Raw genomic sequence first — 24,702 nt, 5'->3', positions numbered from 1 at the left:
TGGCGCCACACGTGCGCTAAAGAAATACTCTGCATCTAGAAGATCAAAGGACTGGGTCCCTCTAAATTAAAGCTAACTAGCACTGCAATATATTCTGAAAAAAAAAGAAGCTTATACAGACAGCTAGTATTTTGCATATCTAGTGACAGCTCCATTAAAGTTTTTTTGGACCTTAACAGTTGCGTCGTCCCAAACAATGCTCCGTAACTTGACTAATACTGTTTCTTTTTTTAAAAAAACTTGATTAACACTAGACACACAAGCTTGTGTCAACATAATTCAATTAATATAAGCATAACGGGAGACCTTCTTGTCGCCCAAAGCTCTCTCCATGCTAATAAATTGCCATGCCGGCGTCCACAACCTCTTCAGATCCGGCAAACCAGGTTCATCCATGGAGAACATGATCCACTCAACCCCGTCCCACACGTCCCTTCCGGACTGCTTCGTCTTCCCTCCCGACCAGATCCCGTCGGCATCCTCCGCTGTCGTCTCGCTACCCGTCATTGATATGTCCCGCAGCCGCGATGAGGTCCGCCGTGCCATCCTCGACGCCGGCAAGGAGCTTGGGTTCTTCCAGGCTAGTCAACACAAACTACAAATTAAGCGTATACTCCTTCTGTCCGAAAAACAAGGCACTCCAAGATCCAAAATTTATTCCAAAAAATAAATTATTTTACTATATTTAGAAGGTACATGTGCATACAAGAATCAATTAGTATCAATTATAGGTAATAAATATAGCCAAATATAGTCATTTCACCTTCTTATTAATTTGTTGTAGAATTTCTAGAATAAACGGAGGGAGTATAGATTACTCCCTCTATTCCAAATTATAATTCGTTTGTTTTTTATTCTAACTTTAACTATTTATTTTATTTAAAAAAATTTGTGCAAATATAGTAAAATTTAAGTTTTTTTTGAAGAATTTTTATTAATTATTGCATACATTTTTGAATAAGATGAGTGGTGAAATTTGAGGTTCAAAAAGTCAAATGAATTATAATTTAGAACAAAGGGAGAAGCATATGTTCAACGAGGTTAATAAGGCCGTGTTTAGATGTTTTGCAAAAAAAATTTGCGATGGAATCTTGCGAATTTGAAGTACTAAATGAAGTCTATTTATAAAACTTTTTGCATAGATGTGTTGTAAATCGCGAGACGAATCTAATGATGCTAATTAATCCATAATTAATTAATTTTTAGCGGATGGTTACTGTAGCATCACTGTTGCAAATCAAGGATTAAGTAGGCTCATTAGATTCGTCTCGCGATTTACAGCCCATCTATGCAAAAGGTTTTGTAAATAGACTTCATTTAGTACTCCATACATGTGTCGAAACATTCGATGTGATGTTTTTTTTTGCGTTTACGGGTTTATGGGGTGGGAACTAAATAGGGCCTAAGTTGATATGACTCCAAATTTGCATCAGTACCAAAGCTAATAAACAGGTGCATGACCGAGATGCAGGTGATCAACCACGGCATCTCCGAGCAGGCGATGCAGGACATGGCGGAGGTGGGCGAGGAGTTCTTTCGGCTGCCGGCAGCGGATAAGGTGGAGTTCTGCTCAGAGGATATAACCAAGGTGTCGGAGGATTTCTCCAGCCGGGTGGCGGAATGCACCCGCATAATCCTAAGCGTAGGATGAGATTGGGGGGCAGTCAAGGAATGCTTGATCTAGAGGCGTATAAACACGAAAAGCACACAAGAGTTTAGAGTGGTTCGGACCGCCGGAGCGTAATACCCTATATCCACTGTGTGATGTACTGCCTGATCTTGTGTGTAAGTTGGGGGAGGAACAATTCCTCTCTCTACCTGAGACTAAACTTGTGCTTCTAACGTGTGCGCTCACCCTTTTATATGTCTAAGGGGAGCACGTACACTAAGCGGGGCCCCGACAGGTGGACCCGGCGATATATTAAATAACGTACACATTGGAACCTCCCTGACAGGTGGACCCAGCGATATATTAAATAACGTACACATTGGAGCCTTAAATGCCTCAGATCCGGAGATCTTCCTCGTCGGCCTCCATGCGTATCTTCCGAACAGATATGGTCTTGAGCCGTCTTGCTGGCATAGGATCTGCTACCGCTGACATGTGTAGAGAAAATCGCGTTGTCGGTGTAGAGTCAGCTCCCGCTGACAGGCGTAAGGGCTATGCTGATGTGCCGAGATGTAGCCTTTGTCCACTGCAGCAGTGCACACTGTGGCCTATCTGCAGCAGGTCATAATAACTCCTCGCCCACGCGCGCAGCGCTGTGATGTGATCGCACATCTTGATATCTTGCGAACCGCCTCGGTAACTCGCGTGCCGCCTCGGTAACTGGCGGGCTTATCGTGCTGTCTCTCACACCTGCCCAATGTGTCAGAGGGCAGCCCATGCTCTGTCCTGGGAGCGCACACCTCAACCACCCGCATTTAATGCGGTAGGTGGGCTGGCTTCCCGCAGAAGGTTGACACCCGCGGGACACATGGCGGTGCTGGTTCTGCGGCCACATCCTCAGGGGCACGTGGCGAATTCGGACCCCCTCCCGAGTGGGGAGGGAGGTCCGGGCCCCTTGGCTGACCTGAGCGCTCATGCCCCTGGAGGTCCGGCTTCCACACGTGGAGGCCCAAGACCAACCCGTGGGGGTTCGGGACCTGTTCGCGGGGGTCTGGGCCGGTGGTAGCCGTTCCTGAGTGCTTCAGTCTTGCGGACACGTGGAGGCACCGGACCTGCCAGTACGTGGGGAGGAGGTCCGGAGACCGTGGACCCTAGTTGTCAGGCCCGGGCCTTATGTCCAGCTGCCCAGAGACTTAGTGTGAGGTTATAGATAACCTCGCGCCCCTCGGGCTGGTTACTCTAGGAGGAGGTACCCTTGTCTGTATGTACCGACAGAGGCCCCCGGGCCCACCTCGGGTGAGGTACGAACCCGCAGGTGGGGCCACAACCTTGTTTCCGCTGGGTGGACTGGTCGCGGCTAGCGCCCAACGACTCGGCCCGCGGTGCAGTGTCCTCCTGCACCATTCCCACTGTAAAGGGGCAAAAAAGGACTTTCTCCGCCGGCGTGGTTCCCAAAGAGACGTCCACTGCCCGCGTTCAGCGCACCTGACGGTTCAGCTTCCGTCTTATCTGCGCACGTCCACTGCCCGCGTTCAGCGTGCCTGATGGTTCAGCTTCCATCTTATCTACGCACGTCCCACTGTACTGGCAGTTCAGATCCCACCTTTACATCCCCCCTCCAGCGACCCAGCCTATGACAGGCGGGTTCGGGCCCACCGGTCATAGGGGGTGAGAGACGGGCGCTTGGTGCGAGCGACTCCTCAGGTCCCCCCCGGTCGCCGCGGGGAACGAGGGGGAACAACCTTATTAATGGCATGCGCTGTAGGGATTGGCTACTTTTTCGCACTTGCCTTCCCCATACGCTCTTGCGCCCTTTCGTCTTCTCTCACACCCTTGTATTCTGCTCTTTTTGCCCTAGGCTTCTTCCCTTCAAGCTTCCGCGCGATCCTATCTCTTGCATCCGTGGCAATCTTCACCATGTCTTCTCTCAGCCACCCTCGCCGCTACCAGCGACAAGCACAACTCGATGTGGTGCGCCACTTCCTTGGTTGGACCACGCCGGAGCTTGCCAGGAAGATCCGGGCAGGATCGAGTTCCCTCGATGACCTGGTCGCGGGGGAATTCGTCCTCTTCAGCTCATACATCACCTGCAGGCTTGCACTTCCGATCTCCCCCCTTCTTCTTGCTGCTTCTGGAGGAGTTCGGGCTTCAGCCGCAACACCTCACCCCCCACTCCATCCTCCTCGTGGCGGTGTTCGTCCACTTGATGGAGATGTTCGTGGGGATCCGCCCCTGTGTTAGCGTCTTTAAGCACTTCTACGCCCTGGTCGGGACAGGGAGGAGCAGGTGCGCCATCGGCGCCTACTACTTTCCAGCTGCGGCATGTGATGTCTAGCTCCTACATCAGTGCCTTCTCCAGCGCCAAGTGGGAGGACTGGCGCACGGACTGGGTCATCTCCATGACCGACGCCAACGACCGCCTCGAGCTGCCGACCCGGGGGCCTCTCCTCGGCCGCGATAGCTGGAAGGCCAGGCCATCCCTGCCGGCAGAACTCAACCCAGTGCTGGACCGGGTCAAGACTCTGGTGAGGGGTGGCCTTACTTCGATGATGGTGCTGGGCGACTTCCTGCGGCGCCGTATCGCTCCCCTGCAATAGCTATCCAGGATGGCCTGCATGTTCACCGGGGTCAATGACTACAGAAGGATCCAGCGTGGAGCCGGCACAGATCTGTCCAACACGGAGCTGGAGGTCCTGATACGGGGGATGAATGGAGAGGCGTTCGCCCCGGAGCTGATGGTCCTCCCAAGGGGGATCATCGCTTTGTGTGAAGACCAGGGGCTGCGGACGGCGATCCTGACATCGCTGCCGATAATTGACGACGGTGGCCTGGCAGTCCGACAGGTGGGAGTCGACCCCAACCGCGGCATCCGGATCCCTGGTGCTTCGTCCGACAGCCTTTGACGCGACGACCCAGCACCCGCTAGGTCCAGCCACGCGGCCCCCCTTCCAGCAAGGGCAAGGAACCGGAGGCGGCCAGCATCGGGAGCAGCAGGGGCCGCGAGGAGGACAGGTCATGGAGACTCCGCCGCGGCGATGGGTCCTTTGTGGGGGAGCCGGACACCAAGCGCCAGAGGACATCGGAGTCGTGGGGGCAGAGTAGCTCCCGGGCTCCGCCGCCGCTGCCCCTGCACCAATAGGAGCAGCAGTAGCCGCCGCCACCACCACAGCCACATCCCCCACAGCAGCGCCAGGTCCCGGTGTAGCCATAGCCCCAGCAGCAGCAGTAGCCTCCGGAGACGCAGACAGCAGAGCTGCCCTAGCAGCAAAGTCAGGCCCCGCCACCGCCACCGCCCCAGCAGCCACAGCAGCCACCGGGGCCGCGGACGGCGGAGTTGCCCCGCCGGTCACCGGCACCATCGGCACCGGGGAAGAGGCAATCCACAAACCTCCAGACTGGTTGGGGGTTGCGGAGCTCGAAGTGAGTGCTTAATTCCCCTTATCCTCTGGTTTTTCTAGATGCTTTTTTGTGGAATCCATATCCTGAAGCTGTTTGTCAGGACTGCACACCCTGTCTCTTCTTCCGCCTCCATCGACGACTCCTCGGCCGGCAGGTCCAGCCCCCAGCAGACTTCTTCGACAAGCACTGCTAGGGGGTCAGCGACTCCACCGTCGGCGCCTCCTACCCTGCCCACGGCCGCAGAGGTCCGGGCCGGAGCCTAGCGGTCGGGATCGCACCTCCAGTGTAGGCGATCCCAACATCCACGGTGGCGGTAGAGGCAGCTCCGGCAGCTTCGGTGGGGGCCACGGCGGAGTCGGCCCCAGTGGAGCCAGCTGCGGAGGAGGTCACGACAAAGACGCCATCGGCTGAGCACCAACGGCTTTCTTACTGGGACCGCCACCTGAAGAACCTCCTGGGCCGCCGACGAACGGGCCAAATTCGAGAAGGAGCGCGAGGCCCACCGTGTGAAGGTCAGCAGGATCTTCGACCGGGAGGTCACAGTCGTCCTTCGGGAGAAAGCGGTGGCCCAGAAGGAGAAGGAGGTGGACCAGAAGGATATGTCAGCTCGGGACACCATGAACACCGCCAAAGCCATGGCGAAGTTGATTGACGACGAGCAGGCCACTCTCAATCGCCGCGAGAAGGACCTGTCTCGCCGGGAGGTGACCGTCACGGAGGAGGAGACCTGCCTCTCCGCCCTCCGGACAGACCTGACCCGCCGGGAGGAGATCGTCACGGGGGAGGAGACCCGCCTCTCCGCCCTCCGGACAGACCTGGAGGCCCAGCGCTAGCGCCAGGAGGAGGAGAGCCGGTCCCTCCTCCATCGGCTCCATGTCCTCAAGCATCGCGAGGCCGAGGTGGAGGGGCTCCTAGCTGAACAGTGCGCCGGAGTCCAGCGGATCGCCAACTGGGTCGGCGAAGCGAGCACTGCCCTGGAACCTCTCGGGCTGAGTCCCATCCAGGTTGCGGAGGCTCCAGTTTCCATCACCGCCGTTCTTCCAGTGCTGGATTCCGCTGCCGAGTGTCTGCAATGCCTGGAGTCCACCCTAGTCGCTCACCTTGAGTCCGAGGGGCGGGAGCTTGCTCGGATGGTGGTGGACCATGTCCTGACCTGCTTCCGGAGCCATGACCCCGCCATCTCCTTAGCTCCGATCCTCGAGGGCCTGGTGCCGGAGGCAGAGGCCGCTGCTCGGGAGGGGATACAGGAGGCGGTCAACATCGTGGCCTCCCGCTTTAAGCGCAACATGGAGCCGGACCTACAAAAGGAGGAGGCCCCCTCCGGACTACCGAAGGAGTAGGAGTAGTTTTTGTTGTTTTTTTAGCACATTGTAAAAAGCAGACTAGTTATTCTGAATACAATGTGTAATATAAAACCCAGACTGAGGGTGACGTATGACTTAGCTATTTGTTATTTGTTTGCTCTTCCTTCTGTCGTATGTTCACCGGCCCCTGGTACCTTGGCCCCCTGGGAGGTAGTCACAAGGAATTTGGGCTTGCTACCACCAAACCGGGGTTTAGTCCTGCACACGACTTAGGATCGGCGCTTAGTAACATTCCCACGGGGTCCTAAATCTCGTTGGCTAGAATCCTTTGAGATGTACGGCTAGGCTTAGTGAATCAGAGCACCAGGACCCGACCTTTAGGATTGAAGGGTTCCGGACTTCTAGGTTCTCAGTTCTAGGTACTACGGTACTCATCCTAGGGAGGTGGAGCATGCAAGCTTAAGGTATGGAACCAGGCTAAGCGGCTACACGGCTCCGGACCTCCCCCGAGGACGAGTACGCTTCCCCGGTACTGGCCCCCAGAAGCCCGGACCCCTCCTTCCTGAGAAGGGGGGGGGGGGGTCTCGGGCTGAGTCACTACCCAACTAACTCAATTCGAACCCCAAACACCGCACAAGAATAAGGGACCACATGGGGGTTATGATAAGCGAAAAGCAAGAAAATGAGTTGAATTGCAACAATCTTAGAGACAGACTGAGAATAAAATTTTCCTTTATAAGTTGATACACATGGGATGTGCGATGAACGCCAAAGGCCGGGTTTACGAGGGCGGACCTCCACCGCTCTGGACCGCACAGAGGTGCTATCTCATTACAAAGGAAAAATTAATTCCCCGGATAAAACTTACGGAGGTGCTCAATGTTCCATGGATTGGGTAGTTGTACACCTTCCTTCGTAGCTATGTGAACGGATCCGGGTCGGCACACCTTTGTCACCTTGAAGGGACCCTCCCAGCTGGGGGAGAGCTTGTGGAGCCCCTCTCGGTTTAGGATTCACCTCAGGTCTAGGTCCCCGACCCAGAGCTCCCTACTATGCACGAACCGTTGATGATAACACCGGAGCGCTTGGTTGTACCGTGCATTTCGGACCGCTGCTCGCCATCTTGCTCATCGACGAGGTCTATATCTTCACGACGTTGTTGCTCTTGCAATTCCTCATCAAAAGCTTGGACTCGCAGCGAGCCCATGGTGATCTCTGGGGGAAGGCATGCTTCGGCCTCGTAGACCAGGAAGAAAGGGGTCTTCCCGGTCGCTCAGCTGGGTGTGGCCCGGTTCCCCCATAGTACGCATGAAAGCTGGTTGACCCATTTCGCACCATGCTTTATGTCCAGTTGTCAGGCCCGGGCTTTATGTCCAGTTGCCCAGAGACTTAGTGCGAGGTTACGGATAACCTCGCGCCTCTCGGGCTGGTTACTCTAGGAGGAGGTACCCCTGTCTGTATGTACCGACACAAGGAGACTCGGCTTTTCTCCGGCACCACCTACGAGACCGGCAGCGAGAGGTACTGGTGGGACTGCCTCCGCTTTGCCTATGACTTCCCCGTCGGTAATTGCACCATGGACTGGCCTAACAAGCCTTGCAGGCTCCGGTAAGTAATCAAAGATCAGCGGTGTAGGTTTTTCAAGTTCCATCAGTGACGAATCTAAATTTTTAGTTAGGGTGGTTGAATATAAAATTTGTTTAAATATATTAGTGAATATGTTAATTTAATCTTATAAAAAATGATTTCGCACTTTTCATCTTGTCAATTCAATTATCAATTATTGTATATAAGAAAAACTAGGTGTTATTTTTCTACGAGTAATAAATAAGGACATATAAGAAAAAAACCTAAAGAAAAAAAGTGTTTCAGCCAAATCCTAGGGTGGGGGGGGGGGGTGTTGGGGGGGGGGGGGGAGTGTTTGGCGGCGGCTATATGTTGCTGATGATTTTGCAAATCATCACCTGAAGCGGAAGGACTGCGGGCGCCGACGTAATGGTTGTTTTCGCAGATCAACACTACTCAAGTAGAAAAAGATTCTGTGCATTCAAAAAGAACAATGATGTTACGTTACCCATATATATATGCAAATTCAAAATTAAAAAAATTATAAGTATTAAAATGAGAATCTAAATTAAATTTGGATTGCACCATTATCCTTATGATAATATCTTCAAAACAAGGCCACACTTGGATATGTTTGCATGATCCTTTTAAAAAATATTTTTTAATACACAATAATGAATTTTGGCTACTTGGTATTTTTAACAACACGAACAAATAATTATTTTTTACGAATAAAAAGATAAACATAACAAATAATATACAATGCACAAAATATTATACATCGCGAGCATTTGATTGTATAGGATAAATAATGTTAATAAATATCGCGAACAAATAAGTCAATATCACAGAACAATTTAATCTACATAGCGAACAAATAATTTAGTATTGCGAATAAATTAGTTACACGCAGATAAATATTTTACATGAAGAAGAAATGCATAGTGAATAAATGAGTCATCATAGTAAATAAATGAGTCATCAACAATAACTAGTTGTAGACTAATTTAAAATATAAAATTTATCAGTAATTTATCAGCAATAACTAGTGAATAGGTAAAACGAGTGGAATAATAAATTAAAGAATAAAATAAAAACACCGGATAAGAAACAATGGAAAGACATGCTGGAAAAATCTGAATGCATAGTATAAACTTTACATACTAAAAGTAGAAAAATTACGAAAGAAAGAAGATGGAAAAAGGAATATTTTTTAAGTAGAGGAGAAACTATCTATAAAATTATTATAAACAAAATTAAAAAGACAAGTAGGAAGGAAAATAAATAAAAGAAAGAACCAAAAGAAAGAAGAAGAAAAGATAAGAGGAGTGACTACAGGTGCCATCATGTATGTACGAGAGAAAAAAGAGCATGCACGCACGTAGAGAAAAAAGAAAACAAGCTACAAACATGCATGCAGGTGGACATGTATGGTGTCATACGCAGGTGTCGGAACATGTACGGAGAGAGAAAAGGAGAGAAATATAGGATCCTATACATGCATGCACATCGGGTTCAATCAGAAAATTACTCCTGCACCGAATGGTGGAAGTGTTATTGGGCTGAATAAGCGAACGGACAACCCAAAAGAGACGCGCGGAAGCCTTCAGGCGATGAATCACTTTTTTGCAGCACAAGCGACAGCTAGCCTCTGTGGGGCCAGGGCCCACCCAGCCCACCCCTAGATCCGCCCCCGAGTTCCATAACTATGAGATAGGCCCGAAATGCTATCACTGACTATAACAAAAGAGTTATGCTCAGTTTAGATTCAAGTGATAAAGGATCAAAGTGTTAAACTTTAGCACTAACTCATTCAAACGGAAGTGCTAATGAGGTAGGCTAAACTTTAGTCAAGACTTAAAAACTATAGCAAGTATATAAATGCTAATATATGTTAAAATTTAGCACATAACTTTAGCTCCTTCAAACAGAATTTTAGTACCTGTTGCTAGTTGTGTTCCCAAGGACTGTAAATAACTTAATCTGATTTTCCTTTGACTTCCGTTTTAGGGAGGTTGTTGAGAATTTTACCTTGCTGACGAGAGGCTTGGCAATGGAGCTCTTGAGACTGCTGTGTGAGGGCATGGGGCTCCCACGTGACTACTTTGAGGGGGATATCAGCGGCGGATATGTGACTCTTGACATCAACCACTATCCAGCATGACCAAACCCAACTATCACGCTCGGCCTGCCACCACACTGTGACAGGGACCTCATCGCCATACTCCTCCCGGGCCAGGTCCCTGGTCTTGAGGTCGCCTACAAGCAGGGGCGGACCTACAGGGTATGCCGGGTGGGCCATGGCATACCCTGTAGAATCTAACCCATGCACACCTGTAGGCCCATTCACAGCAACAACTGGCAGAATACGAGACTCTTCCGACGCCGCCATGCCAGTTCAGCTGTTCGGCTTCCGTCTAAGTGCGACTCTGCGATTGGCGATCTCGGGTTACGGCGATGCCGGCCGCCGGCGTCTCGAGTTCCGGCGAATTGGCCATCCGTGTTGCCTTGCGCCCTTGCCTGTTGCGTCGAACTCCCGGCCGCCGGCCGCCGGCAGTGATCAACTCTGGGTTTTCTAGTGCTAATCGCCTGATCCGTTGGTCTGCACGCTTGCTGCTTGCACCGTCCGCTTGAATGCTTGATGTCCGATCCATTGGTAAGTGGTACTAATAATCTAATATGGTATGAGTTAATTAGCTAGTGTTTATGTGCTTATTAAGTGCGATGGATAGTTTTGATAGATTAATGCATGGAGATGCAAATTAAATAATTAATATGGCTTGCACTCTTGACCCTTGCAGGCTGATTACGCTGATAAGAATCTAACATCAATTTATCACCTGATCAGCAACGACCACTCAGATCAGGTTGCAGCCATGTGCTAAAATTACAATTTCAGTGCAGCCATACTTCAGAAACAAAAATAGCGTCTAAATTATGTAGCTTACAGAATATCTCATCGAGTGTTAATGCATTGCCTATTTTATTTTGTAGAATTGTTGAATTATGAAGAGGAATGGAGACATTGCATCTCTTTTTCAAAAATATTCAGCAAAGAAGGCCGTTGTTTCGTCGTCTCCATCTGTTCCAGCTGCAACTGTGGTGGAAGATGAACCTCAAGTGCAAGAGGGAGTAACTGAAGAAATTGCAAACCCTATGCCATCTTCTCCACCATCAATTCCAATTGATGATGTCTCGCCGCAGCCACCACCGGTTTATGATATCAATCACCTTCCACATGATCCAGGTGAAAGAATGCCCATCCAAAGTTATCCTATTAATGTTCAAGATGCAATTCGTAGATCATATATTCTTAAAGGGCCATTCCAACCATATGCACATGAATTTCCAAAAAGAAAAATAGGAAAGAGATATCGTCAATTCAATTTCGTATGGTTTCATAAACATCATTGGTTTGAATATAGTATCAAGAAGGATTCTGTATTTTGCTTTATATGTTATTTGTTCAAAGACAATAAATGTAAGAGCAAGGGGGCAGATGCATTTATTATGGATGACTGGAGAAATTGGAATATAGGAGAGAAGACACTTTTGAAATATGTGGGTTCTATTGCACACAATGCAGCTCAAGAGAGGTACAGTGGCTTTGTGAATCCTGAGGCAGCAATTGATTATCACATTGACAAGTAGAGTAAAGAGGATCTTCGTCTCTATAAGATCAGATTGACTTATTCACTTAGGTGTTTGAAGTTTCTTTTGCATCAAGGATTGGCATTCTGTGGACATGATGAGAGTGAAGAGTCTAGCAACAGAGGCAATTTTCTTGAACTTTTGAAATTTCTTGCATCAAATAGTGAAGAGGTGAAGAAATATGTTTTGGAGAATGAACCGGGTAACTGTACCTTAACTAGCCCAATGATACAAAAGTAGATTATTCATTGTTGTGCCATAGAAACTAGAAAGAAAATAATTGAAGAACTTGGTGAAGAACCCTATGCAATTTTAGCTGATGAGTCTAGTGACATATCACATAAAGAACAACTAGCTCTTTGCTTGTGTTATGTTGATAAATTGGGAAGGCCATGTGAGCGACTTATTGGAGTTATCCCCATAAATGATACTAGCTCTTTGTCACTTAAGGAAGCAATTGAAGCTCTGCTTGTTAGCCATGGTTTAACTATGGCTCAAATCCGTGGTCAAGGTTATGATGGAGCCAGTAACATGAAAGGAGAGATAAAAGGGCTGAAAATATTGATAATGAAAGAGTCACCTTCTGCTTATTATATACATTGCTTTGCACATCAACTACAACTAGTTCTTATTGCTGTTGCTAAGGGGAATACTGATTGTGTGATATTTTTTGATCAAATATCTCTCTTGCTGAATATTGTTGGAGTTTCTTGTATGCGCCATGGTATGCTTCGAAATGCTAGGCTTGAGAATATCATAAAAGCACTAGATTGTGGTGAACTAGAAACTGGGACTGGATTAAATCAAGAGATGGGGTTGCCTAGGCCTGGTGAGACTCGTTGGGGCTCTCATTACAAAACTGTTTGCAGCATCATTAATATGTACCCCACAATTCGTGACGTACTCATCACTCTTGGGGATGATATTTCACATAAGGGTGATTGGACAAAAATTCATTTTGTTCTTGGAGCATTTGAGTCCTCTGAGTTTGTTTTCTTTGCACAATTCATGTTTGTTATTCTTGGATACACAAATGAATTATCTGAGTGTTTGCAAAGAAGGGAGCAAGATATACTCAATGCAATCTTACTTGTTAATGTAGCAAAGAGCAGAATGCAACAATTGAGGTCTAATGGTTGGGATCAATTTCTACAAAAGGTCACTTTGTTTTGCAATCAACATGACGTCCAAATTCCTGCTATGGAGGATAATTATGTGCCTTATGGAAAATCAGCACGATATGCTCGAAACCAAACAAATGATGACCACTTCAGAAGAGAAGTATATATTGTTATCATTGATCAAATTAGTCAAGAGCTTAATAACCGGTTTGATGAGGTCAATATGGAGTTTCTTTCTTGTATGTCAGCCTTTAATCCTTCTGATTCATTTGCTTCCTTTGATGCACAGAAGATACGAAGACTAGCTGAATTTTACCTAATGATATATTTGGGAATGATTTGCTGAAACTTGAATTGCAACTTAACAATTACATTGATGCAATGAGGCAAGATGAAAACTTCGAAGGCCTTCATAGTCTTGTTGACTTGTCACTTAAGCTTGTTGAAACAAAGAGGCATACCGTGTTTGATATGGTTTTCTTGCTTCTGAAATTGGTATTGCTTCTATCGGTGGCAACAGCAAGTGTTGAGAGGGCATTTTCCGCAATGTCTTTAGTCAAAACTAAGTTAAGAAATAAGATGGGCGATAGTCTTTTGGACGATTGTCTAGTCACATTCATCGAAGTGGATGAAGATGATATAATTGAGACTTTTATGGCTTTTAGGAAGCGCCGGCCAGACAAATAGTATGGTAATAATTATCTTTCAATCATCATTTGTTGCAAATTTCATATTTAATATGTTTGTATTCTAGTGTAACTAGTTCCACATTTCCTATTAATTATTAAGTTTGTGATGCATTATCTTCGTTGTCTTTACATGTCAAATTTTATAGTGTATTTTAACATATTTACCGAATTATATATGAACTATATCATATTATACATGAATTAGACTGAATAGTATAAAAGATTATTATGGTATACCCTTGACCAAAATTATTATGGCATACCCTTAAATAAAAACCTAGGTCCGCCACTGCCTACAAGGGCGACTGGATCAAGGTTCAGCCTGTGCCGCTTGCCTTCGTCGTGAACTTTGGCCAGCAACTGGAGGTCGTGACCAATGGGATGTTGAAGAGCGTAGAGCACCGTGTCATGACCAACTCGGCGCTGGCACGGACTTATGTGTTAATGTTCATCGCGCCTATTGAAGACTGTCTCATTGGACCTGCGGAGGAGTTCCTTAGTGAGGAAAACCCACCATGCTATCGTACCCTCAGGTTCTGTGACTTCAAGCGCAATTACAATGTTGTGAAGATGGGATCATCACTCAATCTCAGGAACATTCAGAAGGAGAGATGATGCAAAACAATTAGCAGAAGGGCTTCAAGATTGTTTGGACTTTATTCTGTTGTCATGTATCTGAGCAGACCATGGATATCAGTTACATTCGGCTGCTTGAGTGTAATTTAACATATGTATACTTGTTCTGCTGATATATATGGTACAATAAAAATGAAAAATAAGTGGTGATAGAAGGAGATATGCAGCTGCTGCGTGAGGGCTCAAGCTGCTAATGGTCTAATAACCGGACCGTAACTAGACCAAATCATTTTAATAATATATCTTATCCCCCTCTAGACCACCTCAATCCGTTATCTTCCAAAACCAAACTAGACCAATCTGCATGCATCATTTCAACCAAATTGGACCACCCTAACTTCCTAAACCACAGTTTCAAACTAACGGACACCAGTAAGAAGAAATAAGCACCACAAATGCAGCCAGCCCAGAGATCGAGCTAGGAACCTATGCGGCTAGCGGTATTCCTATCAATCCATGGGGCTGCTGGGATGAGACGATAGGAGCCAGACTAGATTGACCCACATAAATCGTCAACCAAAACCAAACCAGCCCATTAGCCATCTCAGTCTAATTACCACCAAACCATGTTGTCCCAAACACAAAAACCAAACTACAAAGACTGGTTTTGGCCCAAACCACTAGCAGATTGAGCGAGGGCACAGGACTCCCATCTGGGAGCCGGTTCCTCCACATGTTATTGCAGAGGGACTCAGGTAGTGACAGGTGGGCCACAACCCCTTATAGTAACTGCAGAGGAGACGTACTTGTCCCCCATTAGAGAACTTATAGGAGGATTTCAGTAGTGGTTATGTTACTCTGACATGAATCACTATTCCATACCCTACCCCAAGAAGAGGTCTTCCTCATTTTCATTAAAAATGCAAATTATTTATAATTCAAAGCGTAGAGCGTATTCAGGTAGTGATGGGTGGGCCGCAACCCCTTACAGTAACTGCAGAGGAGACATACTTGTCCCCCGCTAGAGAACTTATAGGAGGATTTCAGTAGTGGTTATGTTACTCTGACATGAATCACTATCCCATGCCCTACCCCAAGAAGAGGTCTTCCTCACTTTCATTAAAAATGCAAATTATTTATAATTCAAAGCGTAGAGCTTATTCGAGGCGTGCCCCCTGCCATAACACTTCGGTTGCAACCATATTTTTTATTCAATAAGAGAAGCTTGCGATAGCAACACCATCATATAAGAAGATGCACAACAGCTCAGGAACGAATGATGGTTTCTTATAGTAGGTTGCGTTATCAAATGAGCTGAACAGAAGTACAAAGACTACAGCTTGTGTGCTACCTTGATCTCTAGCTTGCATGAATCGTGATGCTACAGTTCCAGTTTTAAGTCACCTATTTAGTTCCTCATTATATTGACATTGTAGTAGCTAAGCAGCGGTCATATATATACTGCTAACAGTAGGCTAATTTAATTATTTTAGAGTATCACTTGGCTCAATACGAGGCCTAGCTTGTTAACAACCTCTAATCCAATTCATACTTTTCCTACAGGACATGGATAGACAAACTTGCAAAATTTTGACCATTTTCTCTTTTTAGGTAAGAACAATTTTATAAACTATGGTGACATTATTGAAGTTTTTTACAGCTAACGCTTCAATTTTGTTCTCATGTGATGCATGTAAATATTATGAGTAAGTTTTAGAGAACTGCGCTTTGGTGTATGGCTGCAAGTTCTAAACCAATTCACAAATTAAAATAAATAACCTTAGCTTGTATTATCGAAAAATGTGCATTTTAGAAAACATTGAAGTTTGAAAGTGAACTGGTATCCAAGGGCAGTGATATATGAGGTCCAAATAGTGCAGCTATATATAGTCAATGTGTGGGCCGAAGATATCAGTCCACACCTAATCTAAATTAACAGGGGGTTTGATAAAAGGCTCATAATTAATATGGAAAATTGTTGTTTGTGATGAAATGAGTTTTAAAAGGTGTAGTTTTGTGATAGTTTTTTTTGTTAATCACATTGTGTAGTGTGCACTTCTTGTCGAATTGAAGATGGAAAGAAGTCTCACTAATACAGATATTCTAGGGTAACGTCCAATCCTGACCTTATATACCTTGCTAGAGTATATTAAGGCATTTTTAAAATTATCACCTTGGTTCCTAGTTCATCACCATTTTAAATACTGCAACTTAAAACAGCACTAAACACTATTGAGCTGATCATATGTTCAGTGGTTGTCAATTACCTCTCAGGTTGACTATACGTACACCATTATCCATATGCGTATACTAAAAACAGTTGGACTGGTTTTGAAAGCGATAGCCGGTTGGAGCAACTAAATGTATCGGAAACATAATTTGACAGCAGGAAAAATAGCTATTGGAGTATAGTTGCTTGGAGTTTAATTTATACTCATCTGATTAGAAAATTGGTCATGAAATCTGTTTTGCTTGTCGACAGTGATGACGACTCCCCACTTGCAGCAGATGATGCATGATGGGAATTAATTACAATGTCTGTTTTAGTTCCACACTATGGGCCAAAAGTACTCTGCACCTAGATATTAAAGGGTATGCATAGTCTGACCCAAAGCCAACTAACATGTGGCATCTATCTTTAGATAGAACAAATTGCATACATGTGTTCTACAATCCATATATCAAGTGATAGCTCCACTTAAATTTTTTGAGACTTCAAAAGTGATGCTATATACCCCCCCCCAACCACACACACACAAAACTGATGCCATATATGCTCAAGAATACAAGCTCTGAACTTATTAATTGCAATGGAGTACCATTCATCTTAAGAATATAGTAAAAATATTGCTTTTACTTTTTCAAATATATTTCTGTTCCATATATTTTGATATTTATGCTATGACCGCTTTAACGATTGAATAAGAACACTAATAATAAAATTCTTTGAATGGGAAAACTTAATGATTCCATTACAGCCCGTTAATGATACAGAGCTCACCCTTGTCAGCAAAATCCATCATTACTCAGCCTTCCCTACAAATATATAGGAGTACAGTCAGCTAGATATATAAATACAAAAGCGTGTTCATCCACTTGAGTATACAAAGTGGTCCGCACTACACACACGTCGAAGCTCATCCCTTTGAAGACTCGGTCATTCACTTTTTGAATATTAGAAAAGGTAGCTAAAAGGCTACATTAAAAAATTAAAGCAAAAGGTACAGCATAGAGCTGAGTCCGTAGTTAAAAAAGTAACGAAACTTTTAGAAATCTTTTTCGTATTTCTAATTGCAATTGGTTTGAAACTAATTTCTATATCAACTCTACAAGAACGTAATGTACACCATAGTGTAAGAGTTCGTGGACAGATCAAGAATATATATAAATCACGTGTTGGTGAGCCCATAATTAAAAGATCAATAGAAATAAATAAAATAAAACTAATAGTAAGCGCGAACATTATATCAGATCCACCATAAGAACTTTTCTTAATCCATTATTGATACAAGAATTTAAAACATTACCTAATTGGTGCAACACCACCACGCAAGACATGACAATATGTGGGAGAGATCCATCCATACTTCTCCCACAACTTCTGTGTACACCATAGGCCATGATTTAACCTTTAGGTCAGGCCACTTGAACCCTACAATCCACACGTGGAGGTCCGACTTCCACACGTAGGGGTCCGGGACCAACCCGCGGGGGTTCGGGATCTGTCGACTTGCCTTCAACTCGTCCTAAAATTTAACTTATACAAAATTAAAATGCATATGAAAAATGAATTAAAATTATTAGGTGGTGTTCATATTATACTTGCCTTCCTCGAACTGCTCCGGCTGCTCAGTAAAGTCCTGGGAAGGTCCGTCAAACTCCTCCGGTGGCTCAACGTCTACTCACGATCGCAACGACAAATAAAAGTCCACATACATATACATACATGCAAATAAGGATAAAGATAACAAACAGTACACCAATATATAAGAACAGCACGTAAAACTAGATTAAAAAGATTCTACGCGCTGCCACGATCACGTGAGCGCAAAAACCATCTAAAACGGAGTTAAAACGATAAAGTTATGGCTAAAACAGTTTCCAGGGGCTTTGCTGCGAAAGATTTGAAAGCTAAAGGGGTTCTGGGAAAAAACCAAGGACTAAAACATAATTAAACCTTAGTTCTAAGGGCTAGCGTGAAAAACTGCACATCCAGGGATGGCGGACCCCATTTTACGAAACTGCAGGGGCTTCGACGTAAAAACAGGGGCTGTTTCGCAATTACTTTTGAACTACGCTGGACTGCGGGTTGATTTCTAATAAACAGAGGGGCTCTTTAACAAAAACACCATGGCGAACCGGTATCCTTAGGTCCGGATCGTTGGATCTAGATCTGGCGGCTCATGATGGATCGGATCTAGATCTAATCTGATTCGTTGATTACGCATCGAACGACTCAGGTCAAAACACAGCGCGAACCTGTATCCTTAGGTCCGGATCATTGGATCTAGATCTGGCGGCTCAGACCTAATTAGATCTAATCTGGGTTGTTGATTCCGGATCGTGCGGCTCTGGGCTAACGCTCGCGGCTCCAGCAGCGCTGGACGCCGGCGACGACCGTTCTGGGATGGCGGACCCCATTTTACAAAACTGCAGGGGCTTTGACGTAAAAACAGGAGCTATTTCGCAATTACTTTTAAACCGCTCTAGATTGCGGGTTGATTTCTAATAAATAGAGGGGCTCTTTAACAAAAATGCCAGGGTGAACCGGTATCCTTAGGTCCGGATCGTTGGATCTAGATCTGGCGGCTCAGGATGGATCGGATCTAGATCTAATCTGATCCGTTGATTACGGATCGGACGGCTCAGGTCAAAACACAGTGCGAACCGGTATCCTTAGGTCCGGATCGTTGGATCTAGATCTGGCGGCTCGGACCTGATTAGATCTAGATATAATCTGGATCGTTGATTCCGGATCGTGCGGCTTTGGGCTAACGCGTGCGGCTCCGGCGGCGCTGGACGCCGGCGACAACCGTTCTGTGGCAGAACTTCACCGGAGAAACACGTACACGCGTTTCCGGCCATGGCTCGGGCTCGGGTTTGGCCTAGGAGGTACTCCGCGACATGGCTAATCCACCTAGGGCCTTGGCTTGGAGCAGGGCGTGCGAGCGGCGAGGCGGCACTGCGGCGGCGGAGCTCGCCGGAGTCGTGTGCTTGTGCGATTTCGAGGCTCGGTTCTGGGCGCTAACTGGAGAGGAAGGATGCGCGCGACACCGCAAAGCTATCTAAGCGCTCAGGTCGGGGCTACAGCACAGCGGAGCGTCCCCTGCGCGCGGCGGCGACACGCCGGAGTTGGCGTTCCACGCTCGGGAAAGGCCTAACTGCTACCGGATCTACCCTAGGAGGAAGAGGAGGTCGAGGCGAAGCTCACCGAGGCTTGAATCTAGTTGAGACACAGCGCAGAGGGGTCGGTGGCGAGCTCGGGCGGCGATGGCGTGGCGGAGCTCGTGGAGCGGTCGCAGGGGTGCGGCTCCGGTCGTCCTGGTGCGGCGGGTCGACGCGGGTCCGTGCTGCGAAGGTGCACAATGGGTCAGGAGGGCCAGAGGATCACCGGCAGTGAGGAATTGCGGCGAGCAACCGAACTCACCGCGGCGGCATTCCGGGGTCAAATCGACGGCGCTAGCGCGATTGGCATGGCTAGGGCGGCGGCTGTGGGTTGGTTAGGGTTCAGGGTGTGGTGTGGCGTTTAAAAAGAACGAGGATGAACCTTGGCGTGTGTGCCCATCGTGTGGGGTGGCTCGGTCCGGCGCGGACTCGGGCTCGGGTGTGGCGCAGCGCAATTAGAGGAGCTAGGGTTACGGGAACGGGGGTGGTGACGGCTCGGAGAGGTCCAGGAAGGGTTACGGCGTTGCGGGGAGCGGCGCGGGAGGCGGCGTCAGAGGCAGGTGCGGTGGGGGAGGCGGCGTCGCGGGGCACAGGCGGGTACAGGCGGGGGGGGGGGACGTAACAGCCACGGTGAAAAAAAATTAGGATATGGGCGGAATCATTTTGGGCGACGCCGTTTCCAGGTTCCGTCAAGCACCTAATCCTTCCATGTGGGCATATAAGATGTGTTTTGTGAGGGTACGGTGGGCCCAATTTTAGTGAGAAATGTTCTCAATTCTTTCAACTTTTATAGTATAGATTTCTAATTGCAATTGGTTTTCAAAGCGATAAAAGAAAAGAAAAGACTACGTCATCGTCGTGCCAAACCCAACATATATACTACTACTGCACCCTTGCAGGTCTTCAGCTAGCCAACAAGGAAAACACACACATACACAGAGAGAGAGAGAGAGAGATGGGGCAGTTATCTTGATCCTTCTTTTATTTGGGTGAACTGCAGAAACAACTGGCTCGGTCTTGTTTAATTTTGAAGGTGAGTATTGAACTTGTCTTACAACGTCAACTTTGCCCATTTTCTGGCACCAATGGCGATTGCCACGGTGGACATCACCTTGTCTGCTTCTTCTATATAAAAGGAGGATGCTGAGGCCCTTGTTTGCCATCTCTCTATATATAGAATTCACTAGTAAAACTAAAATTCCTAAACGGTCACTGCTAGCCGCTTTACAGAAATTAGTATGTTCAAGTCACGTAAGCCCCAGTGTACGTCAAGGAAATGTTTTTCGGACCATGTATACATTGAAAAATAGTCATGAAGGCCCTTGTATCAGTCAGTTATCGTGCAATGTTCTGTTTTGGACCCTTCAATATTTTTCAGTTCTTCTTGTCGTTTACCATATTAACCCTGTATTAATATTCTCTCCCTCACCTCTTTACTTGCCGTATTACATTTCCGCATTTACTCTATCTTACGTGCCTTTACTTTCCTAGTTAGTTTGATTAGGATTGGCTATAAGTTGCAAGTCTTTTAGGGGTTAGTAGAGAGTAGCATAGATAAATCTTAGTCATAACTAGCATGTGTAGGACGTGTTAGGTTTATCTTATGCAAATAGATTGAGCCCTAGGTTTATCTTTAATTCCTGCTTTAAGCCCAACTTGCTCGCGGCCCATTAATTAACCATGTTAATTTATGGCGATAACAATAGATATCTTAGCTCCATTTGGGTTCTTGATTAATAAAATAGAGGATAAGGCATGTTCTTGTTATGTGCCTTATCTTCTCTTCATTCTGTTACACATTGAATAATCTGCAGAATAGGAGACGACATGAATCTTTTCTATGCTGCATATTTGCCTGAATTCTTGAAACATTTGTTATTTCCAATTTGCTTTCTTTCCACAATTCTTCTGGCAAAGTGTTTTCATTTCATTTTGGAAAACATTTACCACTATGGTATTCTTGACATTTCATTCTTCCAACTGTTGTTATTCCATTGGAAGGAAACGCACATGTATAGAACTTTGCACTTATTCTCTGCAAAGAGAACTTTATTCTTTTAACATCATTCCTATTGCAGTGCTTTTTGTGCTGGCTGCACGCAACCATTTTTTTTTGTACTTTTTTTTGGACAATAGGGTGCCATGATATTAGGTTTATATTCTCTTTGCTTCATTGAGGGCTTCTTCATTCTTGTAAGAACTTGTACATCAATTCCTGATGATTAGTCATTTTCTTTTGATGACCTGTGCAGTTTTTCTTTGGTCTGTCCAGCATCAGTTTCAAAACTGAGTTATCTACGAATTTTCTTCTTTAGGATTCTGCTCTCCCATGCTACAATAGTACAACATTGAAGGCTTCAAAAGTCTACAAGAACTAGATGATACTTGCATAATGCAGCCCTCAGATATTTGGAAGGCGCATGCAGGTTCATCGCAGTCAGAGGGTTCAGCTCTGGATATGGAGAGAAACGGATGCAATCATAATTGTTGCCCATCTCCTCTCCAACCAATCGCCTCAGCTGGTCAGCACTCTGAAAGCAGCGCTGCATACTTTTCTTGGCCTACATCTACTCTAATGCACGGCTCAGCCGAAGGCCGTGCTAATTACTTTGGGAGTCTACAGAAGGGTGTGCTACCAGGACATCTTGGTCGCTTGCCAAAGGGGCAGCAAGCCACCACCTTACTTGATCTAATGATTATAAGAGCATTCCACAGCAAGATCCTGCGCCGATTTAGTCTTGGTACAGCAATAGGCTTTAGAATCAGGAAAGGAACATTAACCGACACACCTGCCATCCTTGTATTTGTTGCTCGAAAGGTTCACTGGAAGTGGAACAGCACTACACAGTGTCTTCCAGCTGTCCTTGAGGTAGACATGATTTTGTTCTGTAGTTTAGAAAGTTATTTAAGCCATCTGAAATCACATCTTCAGTTTTGTACTGTTCCATAAACAGGGACCTGGGGGGTGTGGTGTGATGTTGATGTTGTTGAATTTTCTTATTATGGTGCACCAGCCCCTACACCAAAGGAACAACTGTATGATGAGCTTGTTGATGGATTGCGTGGTAGCGATCCTATCGTAGGCTCAGGTTCACAGGTAATGTTCCATTGTTTCTGTTTTGCTACATCTTGCTTTGACTGCTTCATCACTTGACCATTTCTTTTATTCATCAAATGACCTGCTTTGCTATAATTAGACGATGCCCACGCCTATTTCAGGTCTGCAATGTTTTCCTATGCATCAAGTTTACTCGTAGATAATTGATACACAAAACATTCATGAATTTGACGTCTTCAGCTAAGAGTTGTTTTGTTTTAATCTTCAGGTGGCTAGTCTTGAAACCTATGGGACTTTGGGTGCCATTGTGAAGAGTCGAACTGGCAATAAGCAAGTTGGGTTCCTTACAAATAGACATGTTGCAGTTGATCTGGATTATCCTAATCAGAAGATGTTCCATCCACTGCCTCCTAATCTTGGACCTGGAGTTTACCTTGGTGCTGTTGAGAGAGCAACATCATTTATAACAGATGATGTTTGGTATGGGATCTATGCAGGAAAAAACCCAGGTAAGATGTCAATTACAACTTTGGTCTTTTTTTTTTTTTTTGCAGTTCATGACATCTTTCTGCAGGACTTTTCTTGCAGTGCATTCACCACTGCTCATCTGTTATATTTTATTTATTGAGGGTATATTGATATTCTTATTCCCTAACATATTCTCTACCTTGTTATGCATCTGCAGAAACTTTTGTCCGAGCTGATGGTGCCTTTATACCTTTTGCTGATGACTTTGACATTAGTAGTGTCAGCACCTCGGTTAAAGGAGTTGGAGTCATTGGTGACGTGAAGGCAATTGATCTGCAGTCCCCAATTGGCAGTCTCATCGGGAGACAAGTTGTCAAAGTTGGAAGAAGTTCTGGTCTGACAACAGGGACTGTTGTCGCATACGCTCTTGAGTACAATGACGAGAAGGGAATATGCTTCTTCACTGACTTTCTTGTCGTTGGGGAGAACCAACAAACATTTGATCTTGAAGGGGATAGTGGAAGCCTCATAATCTTAACAGGACAAGATGGTGAGAAGCCACAGCCTATAGGGATTATATGGGGTGGTACAGCTAATCGGGGAAGGTTGAAGCTAAAAAGTGGTCAGGGCCCGGAGAACTGGACAAGCGGAGTTGATCTCGGCCGCCTTCTTGATCTTCTGGAGCTTGATCTGATTACAACAAGTGAAGGGCTACAAGGTTTGTTTTTTCCTAGATATTTTGGCTTTGTTTCTATTGTCATGTTCATTTCCTCTAATCGTTGCCATTCTTTTGTTCACAGCTGCCCTGGAAGAACAAAGGATCACTCTAGCTGCTCCTGCTGCCGCTGCTAATTCAAATGCCACAGAATCATGACCTGTTGCTGGCCCTCAAGAGAATGATAAAGTCGACAAGATCTATGAGCCTCTTGGCATCAACATCCAGCAACTTCCCCGAGACGGTTCTGCCACCTCGACGGACCAACCCAATGAGAATGTTGAAGAGCATCAGTTCATCCCAAACCTGATTGGTATGTCTCCTATCCGTGATGGTCAAGAAGGCAACGGTGAATTGAACAACTTGACGAGCTTGGAAAATTTACCTGATGACATTTGTATTGGTCTGCATCTGGGAGAGCGGGAACCGGAAAGGCTGCTCTCTGATTCGACGCTGGACATCGACCTGCAGAAGTGAGGCTGCTATGGCAGCAGACGTGTAGGATGCTGCAATTTATTCCACCATCCAGCTTGTATGGATCAATGAAGGGAATTTGTGACTACAAAGGAAATAATCTATTTCGGAACGACCCGGACCTATTTCCCTGCTTGGAGCCAGTTTGAGTTCAGCTGTGAAGCTCCTGAAGCTGGTTACTCCTGCAGTTTTTGCATCTAGCGTCTAGTATGTAGTAAGTGCGTGCCTCAGTTAGATCGAGGCGCCTTATTCCTTGCATGTAATTCTGTCATTTACTGTATGCTTTGTGTGTGTACAGCACGAAGCAATGTGAAATCGAGCAACGGCAACCAGAGCTTGAGAAGCTTTAGGCTTTAGAATTGCAACTGCAGCCAGATGGATTGCAATAAAGCTGAATTTTTTTGGACTAAATCCTAGTGATTTGGATCCTGAATTTCCTCTATTCAAGCAGCAGTTTAGCCATTTTCTGATCAAAATTGCCTGAAGTTTGAATTGACACATGCATGTGGTATACTGGTAAAGTGGTAATATGGGCTGTCGGCAAGCTGACAGAGCCATGATTTCTGAGCATATACGTATTTGATTCTGTTCAATGTCAAGGACCACTTGGCTTGAAAACACGATGGGCAGGAAGCACAGCGCAGATTCCATCAGATAAGGTAATCAGATTTTTTTTTGGTGGTTCTC

At 46.0% G+C, this 24,702-nt stretch overlaps 2 pseudogenes across 1 annotated transcript; both read left to right on the top strand.

Moving 5' to 3' along the window:
* The first annotated feature begins 394 nt into the window (after positions 1-394).
* Positions 395-16,618, top strand: LOC120699596 (annotated as a pseudogene).
* A 4,952-nt stretch (positions 16,619-21,570) lies between these two features.
* On the top strand, positions 21,571-24,477 carry LOC120699594 (annotated as a pseudogene). The gene is made up of 5 exons (XR_005685509.1): positions 21,571-22,169; positions 22,233-22,397; positions 22,627-22,867; positions 23,044-23,544; positions 23,627-24,477. The product of XR_005685509.1 is annotated as a protein NARROW LEAF 1-like (transcript).
* Positions 24,478-24,702: the final 225 nt, after the last annotated feature.

Source organism: Panicum virgatum, chromosome 3K (genome assembly GCF_016808335.1).
Source record: "Panicum virgatum strain AP13 chromosome 3K, P.virgatum_v5, whole genome shotgun sequence".
NCBI classification, from domain to species: domain Eukaryota; kingdom Viridiplantae; phylum Streptophyta; class Magnoliopsida; order Poales; family Poaceae; genus Panicum; species Panicum virgatum.
The sequence above is the reverse complement of the archived record's forward strand: the minus strand, read 5'-3'. Positions and strand labels throughout refer to the sequence as shown.